General features: G+C 53.8%; 1 long non-coding RNA gene across 1 annotated transcript; it reads left to right on the top strand.

The window, feature by feature from the left end:
* Positions 1–307: 307 nt before the first annotated feature.
* LOC139440408 (uncharacterized) lies at positions 308–5,631 on the top strand. The gene is made up of 3 exons (XR_011650644.1): positions 308–407; positions 1,043–1,182; positions 1,511–5,631. It is a non-coding gene; the product is annotated as an uncharacterized lncRNA (long non-coding RNA).
* Positions 5,632–10,384: the final 4,753 nt, after the last annotated feature.

The following is a 10,384-nucleotide window of genomic DNA, read 5'->3' as shown; positions in this document are numbered from 1 at the left end:
CGTTCAGAGCTCCGCCACCTCGGCAGGCTTCTGTGAGGACTGTGGGCAGTCTGCAGTTCTCCACGTCTCCAGCTGGGCAAGGAAGGTGAAGGCCCCTGAGGGCGATGCATCTCCGTGACCAAAAGGCCAAGGTCCTCCCAGATCTTGGCCTGAGTCCCCGTGCGGAGTTTCTGCCCCAGAACTCCCGAGCTGCTCTGCTTCTCCCTGAGTGCCTCTGGGGCTGAAGGTGGTCCCCGCACTGAGGCCCCTTTTCAGGGGGGTTCAGCACTGGTTCCCTCTCCTCCATGCAGATCTGGGAGTCTGCAGGGCCTTGGGTGCCCCCAGCAGGGGCTCCAACAGCAGAAATGTACTTTCTCGCAACTCCGGAGGACAGACTCCTGAGATCAGGGCCCACGGGACGGCGTCTGGTGAGCACCTGGTCCCCGGCTCGCACGGCCGCCTGGTCTCTCTGTGGTCGGGCACGCGGCCTGCTCCTGGGGTGTGCACAGGGAGGCAGGGGAGAAAGCCAACTCTCTGGTGTCTCTTCTCTCGAGGAGGACAAGGGATCGGCCCTGATCTCATGACCTTACTTAACTTGATTATTTCCTCAGAGGCCCTAGCTCCTAAAATGGCCACATGGGGGGTTAAGACTCGGTACATGAACTTGGGGAGGGCACAGGCATTCATTCCACAGCAGTTCCCCTGCAGGATGAATTCCTGATACCGAGGACTCTGGAATTTTCTGCCCGAAGAGCCCAAGCCAGCTGGCAGAATGTCTGCCTGGGGCGCCCCAGGAGGTTGCCAGGTGGCACGTTGCCGCCACTGCATGTCACGGGGCAGGGACGCCGGGTTGGGTGCAGGGAGCTGCCGGACAGAGGAAGAGGCCGGGGCCCGGGCTAGATGCTGGCTCGCTCTGTGCCTCTGCTGTGTGGGGTGGTTCTCTGGGAATTTTTCGTTCTGACCTGAACTTCCCAGTTGTTAAGGAGAGAGGAGGGTAGAGAGCGTTTTACTCGGCAGTTTTTTTAACGTGCCCCTTAACTTTTAAGTATTTAAAATGTGGTAGGACAGCCTCACATCTCCTCTCTGCCGGTGCCCAACAAGTGTGGGGAGCCAACCTGCGGCGCGCTGTTCCTGCTCTCTCTGGACCCACTTTCAGCTCCATCTCTGATGGACTGGCCAGTCCCACCAGGTCACCAAGCTGAGGTGGGTAATACCAGTCTGAATCCACGTGGAATCAGGTCCCGGACCCCCATGTCCTGACCGGTGTCTAGCTCACAAGCCCTGTGGCACGGCACTAAGGTCTGATCCAGGCTTGCTGTGTGCCCATTACCCTCCCAGCACTTTGCGTAAAGAAATTCACATCCTTCCCGCAACCTGTGAAATGATACTGTTACTCTCCATTCTATAGCTGAGGAAACATGAACACGGAGAGATCGGGAAGCCTGTCCAAGGCCACCCCGCTGATAAGTGGCAGAGGTAGGAGTTGAAGCAGACTGTTCGGCCTCAAGATCTGCTCTCTGCCATTTTGCAGGAGCCCCCCAGTATGAGCTGATTTTTCTTGAGCAGTCCCGATACCCCGGCCCCGGTGCTACGGCCGTATGAGGCCAGGATGAGTACTTCTGCCTTTCACCAGGTGAGCCCCACAGGTGAACTCCTAACAAGCCCCCTGGCAGATTCTGACACAGGTCATCGGTCCCAAGCCCGCACTCTGCCCTAGGCCAGTTCTGCTTGCTCATGACCGTTCCTTGAAGGAGCAGACGCAGATGGCGAGGAAGGCCTGACAAGTCACTGGGTCAGATCGTGACAGTTACCACAGAGGAAACTCATCCACGCTCGGTGAAGAAATAGGCCGATTTGAGTAAGACTGCAATTTGAGGAAGTTAAATGGATTAAGATGACAGGTTGTGTTTCACGCTGGGAAAAAGACTTGCATTTTTAGTTCCTGTGGCTTGACATGAAATCTCAGACTGAATCACCACCATCGCGTTCTGACCCGAGGAGCGGCTTCTGCGAGAGCAAGGCGTTCCTCTGGAATCTGTGAGCCCTTTAAAGCCCCTGGGCTCGGAGCCACCCAACCCCGGATCTGTTTCTGCCTCATCCCGTGGCATCTGTGGTGTCTGGTGAAATAATAGGTTCCCCCACCGGAGAGAAATTTGGTGACGCAGGAAAGTCCTGTCGACGAGGAGGCTGCTTCTCTGATTCCGCAGTTCTGCGTGTGGACTTGGCCTTGGCTCAGATCCTCATCGACAGGACTGAAAGCTGGAACTACGCCGACGTGAAGGGCATCAGAATACACTCGCAGCCACCCCTCCGACGATCCCCACCTGAAGGTTCTCTCGGCACCAAAGGGGTCACTGAGGCACAACGGGGATCAGGAAATGTCACCCCTGGATCCCGACTCCCGTGACCATGGCGGCCTGGCGGCGTACTTTCAGGGCCGTCCTGGCTCAGTGGCCTTGTGTGTTTGTTTCCCAGCCCCCTTGGCTGGCGCAGGGCTTTGCTTGCTGAGCTGCGTTCACTGTCTTTGAAGGTCCTGTTTGCTTATGGGCAAGAGCCTGCCTGGAGAAGGTTACAATGCAAACTCAAGGTCAATGCAAAAGGAGCTGTAGCTCAAGCAGAGAAGGAGACCACCTGGGCGCTGCAGCCCCCTCGGGAGGAGCCTGTGTCTGGACCCTCTGCCCTCACCCCCAGGGCCCCCCGGGAACATCTGACTTCCCCTTGGCACACTTCCTTTGTCTAAACAAAGCCCGGTGTGTACTCTTGTTTGTAACTCGAATATTCTCTTTACCAAAAAGGACAGCTATCTAACTCTACTGTGCTCAAATTACATGTTCAGAATACCAAAGGTTAGGTTGGGACCGTTGGTCTCAAATTTTTTTCTGCGTCAGATTCACCCAAAGGGCATTTCCGAACAAAGATCCCCAGCTGGCCGTGGGCCCTGAGAGCTTCTGACGTAGCAGCCCTGGTGTTAGGCCAGGAACTGACATTTCAATACCTTTTCAGGGGAGGCTGAGCTGCCAGGTATGAGCCACCCTTTGGGAGTGACTGGATTGATGTTCTAAAACTTTTTCTGCTTAGTCACACACCCGGAGCGGGAGTGGGGGTGGACTGGGGTGCTGGCGACCAGACGCTCCCCTGGCAGTAACAGGGTCACCGGGACAGGGACCCCGGCAGCATACTGACAGCACATGGACCTTTAAAAACACCTCAGTCGGGACTGTGCCTCAGACCACAGAGCTCACAAGGCCTGGTGGTGGGACCCAGGCCCGGGCACGCTGGTAAACACGCAGGCGATCCCAGTGTGCAGCCAGGGCCAAGAGCCTGGGCTGGCATGAGCCCCTCTGGGCGGGGGCGGGCGGGAAAGAGGCAGAGATTGGTGTTTTATTATTTTTCTTTTTTTAAGATTTTATTTATTTATTTTCAGAGAGAGGGAAAGGAAGGAGGAAAAGAGGAAGAGAAACATTGGTGTGTAAGAGAAACATCAATTGGTTGCCCCTTGCCCGCCCCCAACCAGGGACCTGGCCCGCAACCCTGACTGGGAATCGAACCAGTGACCTTCCGGTACACAGGCCGGCGCTCAGTCCCCTGGTCCACACCAGCCAGGGCAGAGAGATTCCTGCTGTAACATCCCTCCCTGGGAACTTTAACGCGTCTCCTTGGGGTGAGACTCTGTGACCGTTTTGTGACCAGGCTGAATGTCAGCAGATAATGTCCAAAATAACGCCTCACACGACACTCGCAGAAGCTACACGGCCAGGGCCACATATCTCGAATTTCTCTGTGGTTACCTTTTCCTTCTTCTGAAATTGCGCAGCAGGAGGCGAAGGAGCAGCCAGCTGGGGCAGCTGGATGATAAGGAAGCCGGGGCTGGGCGCGGCCGGGGCTTCCTGCTGTCTTAGCTGATTCGGGGCCCAGGGGAGGGCTCAGCCCCTGGCTCAGAGAGGTGACCTGCAGCTCCCTGAGACCTTGTCATAGCTGAGCCCTTTTGACCCCGACGCGGTGAACCCCGAAACAGGAGTGGTCTGCGTGCACATTGCAGTGCCCGCCCCGGCCCCGGCCCCCAGGGAGACCTGCGGCCAGGGCTCCGGCACTCGCTGGCTGTGCGTGACCTCTTACGCTGACTGGCTCCAGATCACTGCTAGACAAGGACTCCAGCCTAAGGTTTCCATTCCACTCTGGACACTCCCTGAGTGACTAAGGGCAAGGTGCCTGTCTTCCTGGAATATCCAGTTTCCTCGCAGACACAGGGCGCAAAACCAGCTGATCTGTTCACCCGGCAAGTAATGTGGGACTAGACAACATTTTCCTACGTGATCACAACGGAAAAGAGAAAAAGCCTCACGCCACAGCTACGTGCTTTGGGTTAGGAAATGCTGCCCTTTTCAGCTTCATGATATCCCCAGGCATCTGATGCTGCCTTTATAAGCACCCGGGAATTCTGTAACAACTCTGCCACGTGTGCGTGCTCTTCAGCCTTCCCCATCACAGGCAGTCCACGAACGTCTGTTGACCAAAGGATGGAGCATTAATCAATTGCTTAAATGAAGGCGTTTTCAAAATCTGATATGCCACTAATAAACAGAACCCCCAGCTGTAGTATTCTAAATGAATAACTCGGTGACTATGTCCTAAGCTGCATTCACGATCATCACCTACTGTACCCCTGCATAAGAGATATTAAACGTAGGGGGTATGTGACAAATTCTAAATTAAACACTTGATTCATGGCTGGGCTTCAGGAAGCAGAAGCAGCGACAGCTGTGTCCACGGGTACAGTGTGTGCCCACACGCACTCCCCAAGCCCCTCCTGCTCCGCTCTTTCTTGTTTTCATGGCCTTTAGCACCTGCCGGCACAGCGTGTAATTGATTTACATATTGTGAAAATCAACTGGCTCCTGGAGCTCAGATCCCCATGGTGAATACCAGTTTCCTTTAAACTTCTACATTTTTTCATATGGTCTCATCCTTGGTCACCCAAGTGCCTGGTTGTTTACAGCGCCCAGGATGAAGCTCATCGAAAAACATGCAGGTTTTGGGTGACAACAAGTATGACCTGTATAGAATGTGTTTTCTGGAAAGCCAGACTGACATAATGGGCGTGACCCACAAGAAGAGGGGGAATGTAGCCCATAAAAATAGTGTCTTAGCGTACTTTGCATTGGGCAGACTGCATATTTACATGGTACGGCGTTTGGTTCTAGATAATAGTACTTTATGGGACAGACGCCAGCTGGCGGGATCTCGAATGAGCAGTCCGGACAGAAATCTGGATATTGTGTCAGATAAAGAGAAGTCGGGACTCACTGTGAATTTCCATGGTAAAGGATATAAGGGTTAGGATGGGTGTGGCAGCTGAAAGTTCTGGTGTAGAAAAAGTAATGCCCATGGTCCGTGTGGGCTGAGGCTGCTGTAACAAAGCATCCTAGCCTGGGAGCTTAGATACCAGAAATTAACTCCTCACAGCTCTGGAGGCTGGTCCAGGGTCGAGTCCAGTCTCTGGAGAGAGCTCTCTCCCTGGCTCGCAGATGGCCGTGTTCTCAGACGTCCTCACCTGGCCTTTCCTCTGTGCCGCAGTGGAGAGAGGGCAAGATTTCTTTCTCTTCCTCTCCTAAGGGGGTCGTCAAAGTATCAGATTAGGGCCCCACCCTGACAACCTCCTTTAATCTTGACTAACTCCTAATATCCCTATCTCTAAACACAGTCTTCTGGGGAGTTAGAGCTTGAATGAATTGTGGGAGAAGTAACTCAGTCCACCACACAGCCCACAGTCCTCTAAAGCAAACACAGGGGGAGGCCTTGTAACTCACCAGTGAGAACACTCTCAGGCCAAAGCAGCTCCGCAAAGAAACTGCCCCTGGCTCCCTGAGGCTGGGGCCCCTCCTGTCGCCGGAAATACTAACTCAGCTCGGAAACCTGTCTGTGGTGTGGGGAGCAGATTCCTGGCATGGGTGGGAATTTGGAACAGAAGGGAGCCAGCATTTCTCCAACTCAAAAACGCTCTCACCCGTGAACTTGTTCAATGTTGCTCTTCTACTGGATTCACCTCCAATGGTCCTCTCAAAGAATGGGAACCACATGTGGTTATCCTGGCACGAGAATAAAAGTCTTGTAAAAGGCTTCAGACAAGAGCCTTCAAACAATTTTGCATTAAGTGAAATTTCACAATTCTTGGTTTTGTGAAGAATGATGAGATGTGGCTGATTCTCATCAGGATTTTGCTTTGGTCGACGATTTTGTGTGAGGTTGGGAGGAAGTGGTTTAATTAAACTCTTAAACCGCACCCCCGAAACCGCTCGTTACCAGTTTTTAAAGAACCGGAAAGAGGTTGGCTCTGATTCCATGAATCAGATGGAAGGTGCCTGATGTGTGAGGCCATGGCAAACCTCGTCTTTAGTAACCTTTGGGCAGAAAAAGCCAAGAGAAAGAAACTAGATTAAGAAAGAAAAACAGGAAAATGTTTTCACTGCTTTTCTTCCAGAAAGCACATGGCCTCCTCTGTGACGGCCAGACGTAATAAATTTCCAAGAGAAACTTAGTTCTGGGTGAACCCGGAGTAATTAACAACCAACACTATCTATTAATTCTGAACTCTGTTTTACTGTGAGTGGTGTTATAGTCCAAGTTTTTTATATACGACAGTTCAGCTTAATAAAAATGTTCCTATTCTTATAAAAATTTTACGTCAACAAACATAAGACATAACATGAGTTAGTCGCAATTGAGTCCTTAGAAGTCAGTAAAATGAATTCTTCTGTTAGGAATGTTAAATGAAAACAATGTCAAGAACGCTTACAATAAGGTGGCTGTGTAATTTATGTGAAAATGCCCAGGGCACTTTGAGAGGGGAGGGGGTGTCGCTACGCTGGCTTGACAGGCATAAGCAGGAACTGTGCCAGGACATTTGGGGGCCCCACCCATAGGGGATGTGGCGGTGGGCGCCCCAACCGCAGTCTTTCACCAATGAGCATGTTAAGACAGTGGTCCTCAAAGCGTGGTCCCCGGCAGAGGTACCGGCACCACGTGGCACCTCGTCCAACCGCAGGCCTCCGACCTCAGGAACGCTGAGGCCGGACGGGCAGGCACAAGTCTTTCCATGTGTGCCCCCAGGTCATCCCAAGGCGGGGTCTCATCCAAGACCCACCAGCGTCAGCCCGTCCTGATGTCCCATGGCCGTCATCAGGGTGGGTTTAGGGACACGCTGGCACCACACCAGTTTGAGCCGTTGAAATGCAAGGAGAGGCCAGTCTGGGATTTCTGGGGAAGATAAACTCTTTCGTTGGATGTGAACAATGTGAACAGGGACCACACTGCCCAATCGATGCTGAGGGCGGCTATGAACCGCAGCACAGGGACAGAAGGAGAGCCCAGCACTCTCTGGCTGTGGGGTCCGCCACCCAAAGCCCCCAGGCTCCGGACTCTCAAAGGAAGTAGCGTGCAGAAGCCTTTCCTGCTTGAACTAGCCGAGGGCTTCCTTACACACGGCTGCTCACTCCCCCTTGACTCGACCTGCCTTTGCACTATTGCCACCTGCACGCCATCCTCTCTCACGGGTCTCCCTTCAGTCCCACTTCTCACACCGCCGAAGCCCACCAAAGCCCCACTCACCCTGCCCTCGTGAAGGTTCCCCCGACGGCTCCACCCCACGCAGTCTCCTCCTCTTCAAAGTCCAGGTGCTTACTTTCCGGCCACTGTTCTGCCTTCACTGTGCACTCTCTCCCCTGCCTGTCTGAGGCCTCGTCCTGTCCAAGTACCTGGCACCTGGAACTGAGCGTGGTACTCCAAGGGTGCTCAGCAGACCCTTCAGGGGTGTCTGACGTTTGGCGTCGCTGGGCCGCAGTGGAAGAAGAAGAGTTGTCTTGGGCCACATATTACATACGCAAACACTAACGAAAACTGATGAGCAAAAAACAGGCTTTAAGTCAATTTACGATTTCGTGTTGGGCTGCCTTCGTAGCCATCCTGGGCCATGTGTGGCCTGTGGGCCATGGGCTGGACACCCCTGGACGGTGATTCCAGTGGTCTGTGCAGAGGAGGTACTGGTGTGCAACCACTGCCAGCACGGCCCCCTAGCCCCGTCACAGCCCTTCCTGGCACAGACCACCCCGCCAAACCCCAACTTAACTACAGCTCGAATCCTGCTGTGGCCTGAAGCCAGACTGAGACGACTTCCGACGTCTATCAGGCAGAATCCAGGAGCAGAACGGGACAGCCTGAGGCCAGACAAATGCTGGGCCGTCTGCGTGGAGCAGGACATCGCTGTGCCGAGGCGACCTACGTCGCCACAGGAAACAGAGTGGCCAGACCACCATCAGCATGCTCCCCCTTCTCTGAACTCGCTCTGTCTGGAAACTGGCTGCCACCACGGGAATTGTGTTGGGTGGCAGGAAGCTGAGCGTGTGCGTGAGCTCAAGTCCCTCCACCTTCTGAGAAGACAGCAGAGCTCAGTGTGAGAGAAGGTGGCTTTTGGAGTCAGACCACCAGGGCTGGATTCTTGGTGAGACTGCTGTCTATTTATAACCGCGGGCAAGCTCTTTGACTTCTGGGACTCGGTTTCTTCATCTGTAAAATGGGGTGGGGGCAGCGAAGACCATGCCTACTTCATTTTCTCACGTGAGAAATAAATGAAATCTTGTTTGTAGACACTTAGCATCACGCCTGGCTCGCAGGAAGCACTCAGTACGTAGTTACTGTTAGTGACAATCTCTGTCCCTCCCCACTGTGGTTGTGGGAGGGGAGGGGCCTTCAGCCCCCCCACTGGGTGTCAGGCGGTGAATGAAGGGTCCAGGCAGTGACAGGGGCGCGGCCGGCACAGAGCAGCCGCGCCTGGCCAGCTGTCGGCCAGGCCACCGAGGGTTAGCACCTGCATGCGAAATCTGCCAGCGCCCTCCTGAGCAGACCTGCCACACCGCCTTCCCACGCCCCGCCCACCGGTCCTATCACAGTCACGTGCTCAGCTGGAAACGAGCAGACACGAATGAGGTCCAGAAGCTTCTGCCAGCGTCTCACTGTTAAAGTGACAGCCGTGACACTGTGGTGTCAGGATTGGAGCAGTGGTCACCAGGGGGCCTCCAGTGGGGGGTGGGGGGGCTTTGGGGGGCTGGTCGCCTTCTGGTTCTCCGTCTGGAGGCGAGTTACACAGCTGTGTTCAGTTTGTGAAAAATTCCAAGCTGTGTTCTGGCAGTATGCTCACTTTTCTGAATACATATTCTTCAGCAAAATTTCTGAAATTAGTGAGTCATAATGATGCTTAGTTTTATCGCTATGAAGTGAATCTTTCCTGTTTTCTAGCTTGGAAATCTAGTAACAACCTGATTTAAGTTCATCTTAAACTTATGTTACTAAGTGGATTGCAAGGTGTTTTAAACGGCTTCATTTTGCAACGTGTGTTGACTTAATTACTACTTTTAATTGTTTGGTGAATTAGCAGCTCTTGGGCTACAAAGGTTTTAACACCTATAGAAAGGCTGTCTCCAACTCACCACAGAGGTAATAATTTACATTTTTTCCTGGGGCATTTTGTGCTAGCAATGGAAAGGATAAAACCTGGCAACTGAACTGGGCAGCAGCAGTAGAACCAGGAACATAGGGGAAGGGACCCTTTTAAAGGGGAAGGGGCTTTCTTCCCAGGAGACAGTAGGCAAGGGGACATCTACAGTCGCCTCCTAAGGTAGAGAAAAGTTAAGGATGCTCACAAATGATGGCCTGGGTCTTTCTGAGGAATAATGAAACAAAGGTCTGGACTACAAGTTGTGTTGGGTGGGGCAGGCCTTTCAAGGCAAAGGGAAAGAGGAAATGGCCCAGACCCGGTCGAGGGAACAGGAGGTGCTAGGAGAGTGTAGGTCCACCGTCGAGGCGAGTTCCCACAGCCGAGGAAGCGGAGGTAGGAAACAACCGATAACACCATGGGAACGTGGACTGGAGGTCACTAAGGGGACAAGCTGCAGGCGCAGTGGGAGGAAGGGAGGCAGCAGGCCTGGCTGCTGTGAGGGGGCAGGGCAACGCACTCCCCACAAATGCAAAATGTGGCAGGTGGCATGAATCCATCTGATGACTGGATGCAAGGTGTGGCTGCACCTGGGGGTTTCGGATAGAGGGGGTGCTGAAGGTCATTGGTAAAGAGAAGGGTGAGAAGTTGTGAGGGCAGGGTGTGGACTGAGTCATCACTGTGGATACTGACATCCTTCGGTCGATGCGGAACGTGGGGACAGTCCCCACGGCTGACACAGAGTTTCAGATGCAACTGGGTGCCGGCAAGGAAGGAACCAGTGCCCTGGCCAGGGCCACCTGTCAGCGGAGAGCACGGCAGGCAGGGTTAGCCTTCACGCTCTCTCCCCCCCGTTCTGTAGCACAATCCCCACGCCCACTTCGTTCACCTGCCCGCAAATGCCCGTGTCCTCACGGCGGC

Source organism: Desmodus rotundus, chromosome 1, assembly GCF_022682495.2.
Source record: "Desmodus rotundus isolate HL8 chromosome 1, HLdesRot8A.1, whole genome shotgun sequence".
In the NCBI taxonomy this organism is placed as follows: domain Eukaryota; kingdom Metazoa; phylum Chordata; class Mammalia; order Chiroptera; family Phyllostomidae; genus Desmodus; species Desmodus rotundus.
Note: the sequence above shows the minus strand (reverse complement) of the source record. Positions and strands in the feature narration are given on the sequence as shown.